This window comes from Octopus bimaculoides, chromosome 9, assembly GCF_046866305.1.
Source record: "Octopus bimaculoides isolate indiv1 chromosome 9, ASM4686630v1, whole genome shotgun sequence".
Lineage (NCBI taxonomy): Eukaryota > Metazoa > Mollusca > Cephalopoda > Octopoda > Octopodidae > Octopus > Octopus bimaculoides.
Window position 1 is genome coordinate 76,719,999 of NC_142936.1, and position 13,324 is coordinate 76,733,322.

General features: G+C 36.7%; 1 protein-coding gene across 1 annotated transcript in view; it reads left to right on the top strand.

The window, feature by feature from the left end:
• Window positions 1-1,900: 1,900 nt before the first annotated feature.
• Window positions 1,901-13,324, top strand: part of LOC106877198 (importin-5) — a 112,872-nt gene continuing 101,448 nt past the window's right edge. The window contains exon 1 of the mRNA XM_089357836.1: window positions 1,901-2,248. The gene's annotated coding sequence lies outside the window, so the exon portion shown is untranslated. The remainder of the gene's footprint in view (window positions 2,249-13,324) is intronic.

The following is a 13,324-nucleotide window of genomic DNA, read 5'->3' on the forward strand; positions in this document are numbered from 1 at the left end:
CTAGCACTTCAGCTTAGAAGTTTCTAAAATGTAATGATTGCATTGTTCAACTAAATGGAGCCGCTTGATACAGTCCTGCTGCATCACCTCTGGATATCTTGTTGCTTATTTTCGTATATGTATGTATGTATGTTTGTATGTAAATACATATATAGTCAACAATTAAGATCCAGAGCTTCTCAGCTTAGAAAACACTTAGTAGCACTCAAACAATTCTCATGTCTTTATGAAGGACCAATTCCACAGAGTAAAGAGTGGCTATAAGAGGAATGCAGGTGAGCAGATATGGAGGCAATTAAGCAGATAAACATTTCAACATTCCACCTTTAAACTTCTTTGCATATGATCTGAACTGTAAAATTTCTTTCTACCTTGATGACAGAGGCTCGATTTAGCCAATGTTTATTTGCTTCCATTACTGGATGCATATCTACCAACATTGTGAAGGATCTCCGAACTCCCAGAAACAGCCATTGGACTTATAACATCTTACCTTCTACCCTTTAATTTTCTCTGTCATTTGTACTCTGGGTAAGTTTGATCTAGTAATATATAAATATCTATATATTTATACTTCAATATTCATCATCTAAAAGTCTTCAGCCTTTACTTTCTTTTTGCTTGCACGCATACAGATATATTATATATACATATTGTATATCATACCCAAGCTGTTATATTTAATTTACTTATCCACATAATTGCTTCTATATTTACATGTGTGTGTTTGTGCTTGTCCCCACTTCACCACATGACAGGGTTGGTTTGTTGTAACCCTATAAGGTAGAAGCTTGGCAAAAGTGACCAAAAGAATTAGCATCAGACTTAATAAATAAATACTGGGATTGATTTGTTTGACTAAATCCTTGAAAGGGGTGCCCCAGCATGGCTGCTGTCCAATGATTAGAATAAGTAAAAAAAAAAAAAGAGAAGAAAAATAAATGATACAAGGAAAGAACTCCAAGGTGCCGACCTTCTCCAGAGGAAATACTAACTATAGTGGTTAGCATTGGACTTCAGGTGAGGAAGAGGAGTGCAATATAGATGAAGAGCTGAGTGAGTTGGGAGTGTTTGAGTGGGGGCAACAGGAGACTAACTAGCTTTGAGGGAGGAGCAACTGTTACAGTAGCAGAGGTAGTAAAGGCAACATGCCATGCATAGTTAAAATGTGAGCCACCTGAGCACGACCCTTGAGTTTACTCCCTGGATCTAGGGCACCCCCATCACATGCACACAAAAATACAAGGTGGTATCAAAAAGTTCCCGGACTAGTTATGGGTTAATAAAAAATGACTTATTTACTTTTTTTTACTCTTTTACTTGTTTCAGTCATTTGACTGCGGCCATGCTGGAGCGCCGCCTTTAGTCGAGCAAATCGACCCCAGGACTTATTCTTTGGAAGCCTAGTACTTATTCTATCAGTCACTTTTGCCGAACCGCTAAGTTACAGGGACGTAAGCACACCAGCATCGGTTGTCAAGTGATGTTGGGGGGGACAAATACTGACACACAAACATATATATATATATATATACGACGGGCTTCTTTCAGTTTCCGTCTACCAACTCCACTCACAAGGCTTTGGTAGGCCCGAGGCTATAGTAGAAGACACTTGCCCAAGGTGCCATGCAGTGGGACTGAACCCAGAACCATGTGGCTGGTAAGCAAGCTACCACACAGCTACTCCTCAAAAACACGAATTTCACAACTTGCAATGTAAACGCAGCGATACCTCACATAGGTCACTGCTAGTTCTCACTGCACATGCAACCATGTGCTGCCATCTGTTAGTGCGCTACAGAACTAGTCAGGGAACTTTTTCATCCCAACTCGTACACCATATTGCACAGCGCTGCTCCCATAAAAAATGCTGGTGTCTCTTGGGCAGACTGCTGTTCTCAACTCCATTCCTTTCTATACTACAGGTAACATGTCTGTGTGTGCATGGGGGCTGGAGGCTGAAATGTGTCGAAGGATTGTTGTTAGAATGTTTGGATCCACCTGGGACGAAACAACTACTACCACTACTACTACAATAACAACAGCAAATTTATGATGAGACTCCAAGTACTTCCAGAGAGGTGTGTTTGTTTGATTGTAAGAAAACAGAACATTGAACTATTACCACTACTACCACCACCATCACCACCACCGCTGCCACCACTTCCAGGGGTGAACAGAATTCATTTCAGTGAATGACAATAAGAAAGAAACAACTGTTAGTTATGATGTCAAAGCTAAGAATAAGGTTAAGTCTTTTTACTTTCCATATTTAATCTTCTTAAAGATTAATTCGGAAGGTTTTTTTTCTTTTGTTTGAAATATACATGTGAATGAATTTAATACATGAAAATACATGGCTGTGCTCTTAAGAAACTGTAAATCATACAAGCAAATCCTAAGTACATAGTGTGGGCAGCATCTCTGGCCGTTTATATAAATCAGATAGAAACTTGAATAGCAAAAACAAAAACAAGAAAGGAAGGAAGGAAAGAAAACAGAAAGAAAGACAGACACGAGCGATTTAATCCAAAAACAAATCTCGTGAGATAAAAACTTCTGAAGAAATGTACGCACGCGCACACACACACACACATACGCACACAAGTGCCTGTCCTATAAACCTCTACCCCAAACCAGTAAATTCCTGTGCGGGGTCACAGGCTTTGGTTAGCACAATTGGACGTTGCTAAAGAATGACTGACTATATATCGAAATCTCATTTTTGCCTCTGTTGTTGTTCCTGCTTTTAGTAGTGGTGGTTTGATTGTTCTGTTGGTGGTGATCGTCGTTGTGGTATAGCAGTATTTGTTTGCTGCTTAGCTCCCTGTCAATCTCTATCAAACAGGTGTATGATTAAAAGCATTCTAACCATGACTAACTCATCAATTTGGGAGGTACAATATTACAATATATCAGGGATCACATTATCCAACATGTTATTTTTTCTTCTTTTTTTTTACATATATATATAGTTAAAGACATTATCTGCTGCTCCTTAAGGCCAGTCAGTATACTAACACTTCGATTTCACCAGTGTTAAATTTTCTCTTAATAGAAAATATCAAGAAAAGAAACATAATTCAAATCTTTAAAGCAAGGCGTTTAATAACAGCTATTTACGTGCAAGATTTTGTCTTTTGTTTCTTTGTGCTTTTTATTGTGTTATCTAAAATAAAAAAAAATGAGTCATAAACTGCTTTAATTCAGTAGTTATAAGCCACAGTCATGAGAAAAAAGTCACTGCACTTAATGACTACAGCTGAAGGTAGCTAGACTAGACTAGACATTCTTTTATTCTTCTAATCTTTTACTAGTTTCGATCTTTGGAGTGTGTCCATACTGGGACACTGCTTTCAAAGGGTTTTAGCTGATGTGATACTCCAGTATTTATTTCAGACATTATGCTTAATACATGGATATCTATTTATTGAGTACTTTGGTTATGATTTTTACATAAAGATATACAAATGATCATAACAGTGGTAAACACAGTCTTGGGGCTACACAGACATAAGATTAGAATGTGCTGGTTTGGTCATGTGATGTGTATGGATGAGGACAGCTCAAACTCTAATTGTGGAGGGTACATGTGAAAGGGGTAGACCCAGGAAGATGTAGGACAAAGTGGTGAGAAAGAATCTTTGGATGCTAGGCCTCACTCAAGAAATGACAAGGGACCAGGAAAATGTGGTAATTTGCTGTACTTGATAAGGCGCTTCAAGCTAAGTAAAATCACAGTCTTGCACACATACAGGCTTGTCCTTCCAGGTGCCAGTGCCACTTAAAAAGCTCTGTGCCAGTGCTGCCTTAACTTGCCCATGATGGTGACATGTAAAAAGTACCCAGCACACTCAATTAGTGGTTGGCATTGGGAAGGGCATCCAGCTGTAGAAACCATGCCACAACAGACTGTTGGAGTTCGGACAGTTCCCTGCTAACTAGCTTCATGTCTAACCCATGCCAGCGTGGAGACTGGACACTAAATGATGATGATGATGACAACGACGGTGATGATGATGATGATGATGCTATGTAAATGACAAGAGAACAAGAAATTGTGTAATAAACTTTATTAGCTTACAGTTGTTTCTGCTGAAAGATGTAATGCACAAGCACTCATCTTTGAGTTAATTGCATCTTTTGCAGAAACAGCTATGAGCTAATGAAGTTCATTGTATAATTTCTTCTTCCCTTGTCATTTATATAATTTCTTATTACTGCTCTGTACTCAACTAAAACTTTTCTCTGCAGTATATTGTATTACACCTGGATCTACTATCAGTAAACCTAAACAAAATATTCATAATGACAGTGCTTTCTTTGAACTATTCTTTTCCTTTATTCTGAATCTTTCCTCTTTCTGATGAAAAGCCATGCTTGAAACATTACATTCTCTCCTTTTTACATTTTAAACTTTTCCTGAATGTCAGTCTATTACAAAGGTTCTCAACCCATCTTAGCCAAAGGCTCCCTTTTGACCCTTAGAGTTACAAATGCCCCGCCTCCCACTACAAAATATTTTTATTTTTCAATATACTATTTTTTTGGATCTAGTTTGTATCATTCACAAAATCTGCATTTTTTAAAAAGAAGTAAAAAACTGAAAATTGGTTATATTGATGTAGTTTTCCATGCTTATTCTTGTGAAGCCATGAACTTCTGGAGGAAAAAATTTGATGAAAAAGTTACAGACATTTAAAAATCGAAAAAACTGCCTGTTTTTAGCCAATATTGAGACAGAAATTTTCTGTGTTGTAGCAGCATCAACTTAGTGGTGTCGACTTTTAGGTTGTACCCTGTGAAATTTATACTTTAACATGCAACTTGAATACTGCATAACACATAAAGGATCAATTTTCAAAATTTTTACTTCCTTTTAAAAATGCAGATTTTGTGAGTGAAACAGTTTAGATCCAGCATAAATTATGTATACATACATTCATATAATATATTTGGACACTTTGACAAGAACTGGAGACTGGGCCAAGCTATAGATTATGTATACATACACTCATATGTGTGTCTGTGTGTTTGCTAGTGTCTGTTTTTCTTTAGTTTTTGTTTACTTATACACATCAACAAATGAGCCAATGAGGTACTCTCTGTGTAGTAGTTAAATTTGCTAGAAATAACGGCCAAATCTCCCTCATACTATGCTCTTCTTAGTATTAAGGAAAGGGAAAAAAATGTTTACTCCTCTCTATCGTTTTGATTAAAATTAATATTTTTGATTTTGTTTGGCTCTATGAATTTATTATTATTTTTTTTAATGCTTCCATCTGTTGCTTAATACAAAAAAAGAGAAATTGGAAAATCCTGACCAAAACAGAGAAATTCTAACTTAACAAAAAATATAGAAAGAGAAAGAAAAGGTTCTGTTTTCCAAAGCTAAAATATGTGTCTTTAGCTGAGGTGTAATTTTATAATTAAAACAAATTCAAAATTTTAATTTTGGAACATAATAAGACTTGCCACATTATCTGGTAATATGGCTGCTGTTCAAATGGGTACAAAACCTAAAACAAATGCATGTGTGAGGTTGGGCCTTTAATAGCCAGGGGTCAATTTAAGATCAATCACAGAAAGGAATTCAAAACAGCAACACATACAATCATACCCATACATACACACACATACACAAGTGCATACCTATCAGCCACTTCCAAAAGCCAGTTTCATCCAAAATTCTGACCACCATTCTTTACAACACAAAAAACACACATTCAGCTTTTTGCTTTTATTCATTGCTTTTTTTTCTTTTGGTTGTCTGTCGCTATTCATCTGTTTTTAGTTTTTGTTTTGGGGGTTTTACTTTAGTGACACCAGTTACACATAGCATCAGGAATTTGCTTGGTGTTGCCAAAGTGTTTTAAAGTTTTTGAAGGGTTTTAGGGTTGGGGTTATGAGTATTTTTGCCAAATTTGTTGAAAAATTTGTGGCGTTGTATTGAACAGATTTTCACCAAATTTGGCAAAAATATTCATAGCCCGAACCCTAAAGCTAAAACCAATATAAACACACGAACGATGTCATAAATAACAGTACCGCCGATAGTTGTTGTTGACAAACAACGGCACTAATTTTATTCAAGGGAAAAGGTCCCATTACACCGCCACAACGTGTTGTTGACAAACCACAGCAGTAATTGTTTTCGCCTTGTCAGTGATTGGTTGAAATTACTGAAATACGACAACTTTTAACATGAAATAACTTCGAATATAAAAATTTTTCTCTGTTCTATAACATAAAATATACAAGTATATGAAGTTTTAAAGCGTTTCAGTAGAAAACAAACTAAATAAAAAATGGTGTCCGCTAAATCAAAAAGATCTCCATTTTGTATTAATTGTATGCCAGTTGTTGTTTGACTGTCCCCTATCCATATGCAAAGGTATGATCTCCTATCCCCTTAAGGGTTGAATTTAGAACAATTAATCCTTTGAACACAACAATGCCTACTTCTGAAATTTATCACCAACTTATTTCAGTATTCATTTGAAGAGCAAGGTATTCTCTATAGAATGAACTGACAGCAGAGAGTAAAATAGTTACTGTTCCTTGTGTTGTATGTATTATTTACATTTATTGAGGGTTGTGGTCCATACATGTAAAACTTGATAAGTAAAACTAACAACCAAGGATTTTATTACTACAGCAGTGAGTCAGCATGGAAATATATATGTTTTGTTCTTATATGATGGTTGTTGTGATACATACATCACACACACCCCCACATGTATGCATATATACATGTACATACATAAAAGCACACAGGCATATACATATATGTATATATAAAGGCGGTGAGCTGGCAGAAACGTTAGCATGCTGGGCGAAATGCTTAGCGGTATTTCATCTGTCTTTACGTTCTGAGTCCAAATTCCGCTGAGGTTGACTTTGACTTTCATCCTTTTGGGGGTCGATAAATTAAGTACCAGTTACACGCTGGTGTCGATGTAATCAACTTAATCCCTTTGTCTGTCCTTGTTTGTCCCCTCTATGTTTAGCCCCTTGTGGGTAATAAAGAAATAAGATGTATACATATACACACACACACACACACACAGACACACACACACACACACACACACACACATATATATATATATATATATATATAGATTACAGAAAATTGAAAAGGCAAATTTTGGGCAGTCAAACAGATTCCCAAACACATAAATGAAAACATTCAATCAAAGTTGCTGAATCATATATATTTATACACATCACCATAAATCATGCATGAACAGGCATGAAGATTTTCCAAGAGTATAAAGAATAAAACCAAACATGCATAAAAATATAGGAGAGATATAAAACTATATAAAATTACATATAAATAAAAATTATATGTGAGGAGTTAAGCATGATAAATATAGGAGGTGCAAAACGAATGATAGTTTGATAAATATAGGAATAAAAGTGTCAATTTTAAAATGGCAAACCGCCTAAATCATCTAAAACTCACTTATACATAGTTATAAGATAGAGATTACACTCGATTTGAAGGTTAAAAAATTCATTAAAGTTTAATTATTATTATTTGTTACATTAGTATTTGGGGTCGTTATCTTAACTTTACCCTTATTTCTGTTAGTACGTAGTGTTAGTTCTAAAGCATTATTATTAGTTGCACTATTGTTGTTCTTATTACTAGCTATACCCTTAATTTCATTAATATGTAGTCCTACCCCTAAGTTATTATTAGCTACACTATTGTTGTCCTTATTCATTATATGTTTAATTTTACCCCTATTTATAGAAGCTGTTATTGTTCCTAAGTTAGGCATTACTGAGTACAAGAATTTTACAGTAGATTTATTGCAAATGGCATGGTATTTGTGATGCTTTAGGAAGTTAGATTGTAGACTATCAAAGAACAATCTAGGTAGATTTGTAACCCTAAGTGAGAAAGGAGGGGCAAACCAAATAACTTCACGTATTCTGTATTTAGAATTTCTATTTGTATAAGAAGTCTCAGGAGTGGGAGGTTTATATTTATGATTTCTCGGTTTAAAGGCAGGGCTGCTGCTTCCTTATCCTGCCTGTCCAAGCGTGCACTTGCTTTGAAACGGCTACTACAGACTGTGGCCAGAAAGGGGTCTCACGGAGTAGCGTCCCTGCCTGCCTTCCTGAACTAGTATTCCACCAAATTTCTTAAAAATCATGGTAGAGACCTTGGTCTCAGGACCACTCATGTTATGACCAAGCTTAAATACTATTGGAACTTACTCACAAGGTACAGGAATCTTATCTATATACCATTCTGCTTAAATAATGGAACTGCAGATACAATATCCCTGCATATCTCACATCTATTTTCATTCCTCCACTTCACTCTCTATTTCATATCTTATCTAGAAAAAACTATTGCTTAACCATTTTCTCACACCGTCTCCAACGAAGGGATATATAAAATATCCTGGAAACAGCTGTGAGACCTTCTATTTATAAATGTTCTGAAATCTCATTCTGTTAATTTATATATATATATATATATATATATAAACAATATTATTAAAATTAATAATAATATCTCTGAAAATATGTGTCAACACAACATTATCAAGGTAATCCAGATTGGTGAAATTCCAACTGAACATCTGAAAAAATTTTAGCTGTTAATAAACGCTAACAAAAAGAAACGCCTAAATTAAATTTAACTTAAGACATTCATTCATTCAACCAATAGTGATGTCATTGAGTAACTACTTTACTGTATAAAAATAAAAGATAAAATAATACCATACTAATTCTATATTTTTTTAACAATTTGAAATCTACATAGAAAAATAATCTAGAAAAATAATCTAAAAAAAATTACCTAAAAATGAGTATTTTTATATACAATTATTGATGCTGTTGCTGGGTAAGTAAAGAATAAAACTACAGACAAGAATTCTATGATATGCTTAATAGATAAGTAAAGAATAAAAGCTACAGATAATAATTCTACGTAATGCTTAATAGAAACTCAGATACTTTTGCATCGCAATAATTAATTACCTAATTTTTTAATATATTAAACTCTTTTAAAGGAATTAATCTTATTATATAATAAATGAAAAATTATTAAAACTGATAATATATATAATTGTTGATGACTTCACTGGATAACTAAGGAATAAAAATTACAGATAAGATAATTAAATACCTATGTAGTATATTAAACATTTTATAGGAATTAAACTTATATAATAATTCAAAAATATTTCAATTATTAATTATGATAATTTTAAAAATATTATATAATAAGGATAAGGTGTTTAGCTGGCAGAGTTGTTAGCACGCTGGGCGAAATGCTTAGTGGTATTTCGTCTATCTTTAGGTTCTGAGTTCCAATTCCACCGGAGTCAACTTTGCCTTTCATCCTTTCAGGGTTGATAAATTAAGTACCAGTTGCGTACTAGGGGGCGATCTAATCGGCGGGCCTCCTCCCCCCAAATTTCAGGCTTTGTGCTTATAGTAGAAAGGATTATATAATAAGGTTATTCCTATTAAAGTGCTTAATATAATGAGTAAATTATTAATTATTGTGGTGTAAAGTATCTAAGCTTCTATTGAGCAGAATGTAGAATTCTTCTCTGTAATAAGTTATCCAGTGAAGTCATCAATAATTATATATGTTATTAATTAGAATAATTTTTCAATTATTATATAATATCGCTTTACTGGCACTTGTGCCGGTGGCATGTGAACAAAACATTGGCTGACTCCTGTGCAGGTGGCACATAAAAAACATCATTTGAGCGTAGCCGTTGCCAGTACCGCCGGACTGGCCCTTGTGCCGGTGGCACATAAAAAGCACCCACTACACTCTCAGAGTGTTTGGCATTAGGAAGTGCATCCAGCTTTAGAAACTTTGCCAGATCAAATTGGAGTCTGGTATAGCCATCTACTTTGCCAGTCCCCAGTCAAATCATCCAACCCATGCTAGCATGGAAAGCGGATGTTAAATGAGGATGATGATGAAAGTTAATTCTTATAAAAGGTTTAATATAACAAATAAATAGGTATTCAATTATTTCATCTGTCATTTTTATTCTTTAGTTATCCAATGAATTTCAGTTGGAATTTCACCAATTTGGATTACCTTGATAATATCATGTTGACATATATCTTCAACTGCTAGGATGTGACACTTTTTCATGCATCTGTCCTCATCCATTCTTAACACATGACCATACCAGCACAGTTGTCTGTCTCTCTTGCACACCACATCTGAGTCTTCTAGTCCAACTTTTCTTTCAGGGCGCTTACACTCTGTCAGATGTGTAATGCACACTAAATTTACATATCCAGTGGAGCATAATGGCTTCATTCCTTGCAAGCTTATGCATGCCCTCAGCAGTCACAGCCCATGTTTCACTGCCATGTAGCATGCTGTTCGTACACATGTGTCATACAGTCTGCCTTTTACTCTGAGTGAGAGGCCCTTTGTCACCAGCAGAGGTAGGAGCTCTCTAAACTTTGTCCAGGCTATTCTTATTGTAGCAGCTACATTTTCAGAGTATCCACTCCCGCTACTGACTTGGTCACCTAGGTAACAGAAGCTATCAACTACTTGTAGTTTTTCTCCCTGAAATGTGACAGAAGCTGTTCTCTGCACATTTTCAATGTATTTTGCTCCTGAGCATTTGCCACATACAAAAACTATCTTGCTAGTTAGCCTTCCTTTTATATTGCTGCACCTCTTAAGTGTCCATAGTTTACACTGGGTACATCTTATGGAGTTTCTACCTACGCCTTTTCTACAGATCGAGCAGAGCCATTACCTGAAAGGATTTGTGGTTTGTCTGCCTTCCTACTTATTAAGACTTTGGTTTTACCTAGGTTCACTCTAAGGCCCTTCGATTCTAATCCTTGTTTCTACACCTGAAATTTCTCCTCTAGTTCTGATAGTGACTCAGCAATTAAAGCTAGGTCATCAGCATCGAGGAGCTCCCAGGGGCATCCTGTCTTGTATTCCTCTGTTATTGCCTGGAGGACTATGAAGAATAAAAGGGGGCTGAGGACTGATCCTTGATGGACCCCTACTCTACCCGGAATTCTTCACTGTACTCATTGCCAACCCTTACCTTACTGACAGCATCCCTGTACATGGCTTGCACAGCTCTCACTAACCATTCATCTATCCCTAATTTCCTCATTGACCACCAGATAAGGGATTGGGGAACCCTGTCAAAGGTTTTCTCCATGTCAACGAAAGCCAGGTACAGAGGTTTATCTTTGGCTAGGTATTTCTCCTGCAGCTGTCTTACCAGAAATATAACATCAGTGGTGCTTTTCCCTGGCACGAACCCAAACTGCATTTCATCTAGGCTGACACTCTCCCTAATTAGTTGGGCTATGACCCTGTCTGTGCCCTACATTACCTGATCCAACAACTTGATACCTCTGTAATTATTTGAATCTAAAGCGTCACCTTTGCTTTTGTAGCAGTTGACTATGGTGCAGCTACACCAGTCATTTGGTATGATTACTTCATGTATCACCTATACAGGTGACTAGGCTATAACCGACACTGCCAGATGTTTTTAGCATCTCTGCGGTGATTCCTGATGGGCCAGGGGCTTTCCCTGTCTTGATACACGTTATTGCTTTATCTACCAAAGTACAGTCAATTCGGATAGCTGGTCCCTCTGTTGGGTCAGCATTTGGCAGACTCTCTTTCTTCCATTCATTCTCTTTTTTTAGCAACTTTTCTCCAAACCTCTCTCTTTGCAGCCTCGTTTAATGCAAGTGAATCATCATCTATGCAGACACATTTTTCTCCTACGACATCATGATTCTCTTTCACACAGTCTTACAACATGAAATACCTCAAGTCTATGGACACATAAGAGGTGCAGCAGCATCAAAGGAAGATTAACTGAGAAGATAGCTTTCATGTGCGGTAGATGCACAATGGCAATAAAAACCACAGATGCTCAGAAAACAGATTCCATCACACTCCAAGGGAAGAAACTAGAAGTAGGTGACCAAGTTAGCAGTGGGGGTGGATGCTCAGAGAGTGTTACCACTAGAATAAGAATAGCCTGGGCAAAGTTTAGAAAGCTTTTACCCCTTCTGGTGACAAAGGGCCTCACGTACAGAGTGAAAGGTAGATTGTATGATGCATGTATGCGAACTGCCATGCTTCATGGCAGTGAAACATGGGCTGTGACTGCGGAGGACATGCGTAGGTTCGAAGGAAATGAAGCATGATCCACTGGATGTGTAATGTCAGTGTGCACACATGACAGAATGTAAGCGCCCTGAGAGAAATGTTGGACATAAGTAAGAAGCATCAGCTGTGGCGTGCAAGAGAGAGACGTTTGCGCTGGTATGGTTATGTACTACGGATGGATGAGGAGAGATGTGTGAAGAAGTGCCACAACCAAACAGTTGAAGGAATCTGGGGTAGAGGTAGACCCAGGAAGACATGGGATGAGGTGGTGAAGCATGATCTTTGAACGCTGGGCCTCACAGAGGCAATGACGAAAGACCGTCATCTGGAGATACGCTGTGACTGCAAAGACTTGAGGAGACCTATTGAGTCAAGTACATCAACATCAAAATAAAAATCAAATGTAAATCGTAGTTGTGATGCCTGTGCCCGTGGCACGTAAAAAGCACCAACTGACCGTGGCCACTGCTAGCTTCCTCTGGCCTCTGGGCTGGTGGCACGTAAAAAGCACCCGCTACACTCATGGAGTGGTTGGTGTTAGGAAGAGCATCCAGCTGTAGAAACTTTGCCAGATCAGATTGAGCCTGGTGCAGCCTCCTGGCTTCCCAGACCCCGGTCGAACCGTCCAACCCATGCCAGCATGGAAAATGGACGGTAAACGATGATGATGATATATATATACATGTATATATATGTATGTATATATGTATATACATGGACATACATACATATATATATGTGTGTGTGTGTCTGTGCTTGTACCCTGACCATCGCTTGAGAACTGATGCTGTGTTCACGTCCCTGCAACTAAGCCGCTTGGCAAAATACTTCGATAGAATAAGTACTAGGCTTACAAAGAATAAATCCTGGGATCGATTTCTTTTAATAAAACGGTGCTCCAGCATGTCCGCAGTCACATGACTGAAAGAAATAAAACAATAAAAAAACTACGCCATTTTAATCCGGAGCAACGCCGGGTTTCTGTGCTATTTTATATATATATATATATATATATATATATATATATATATATATATATATATATATATGTATATATATGTATATATATATATATAAATAATTATTTATATATTTATATATAAACCGTCCTTAACATTTTGACCTGTTACATACCATAATTAGGAATATACT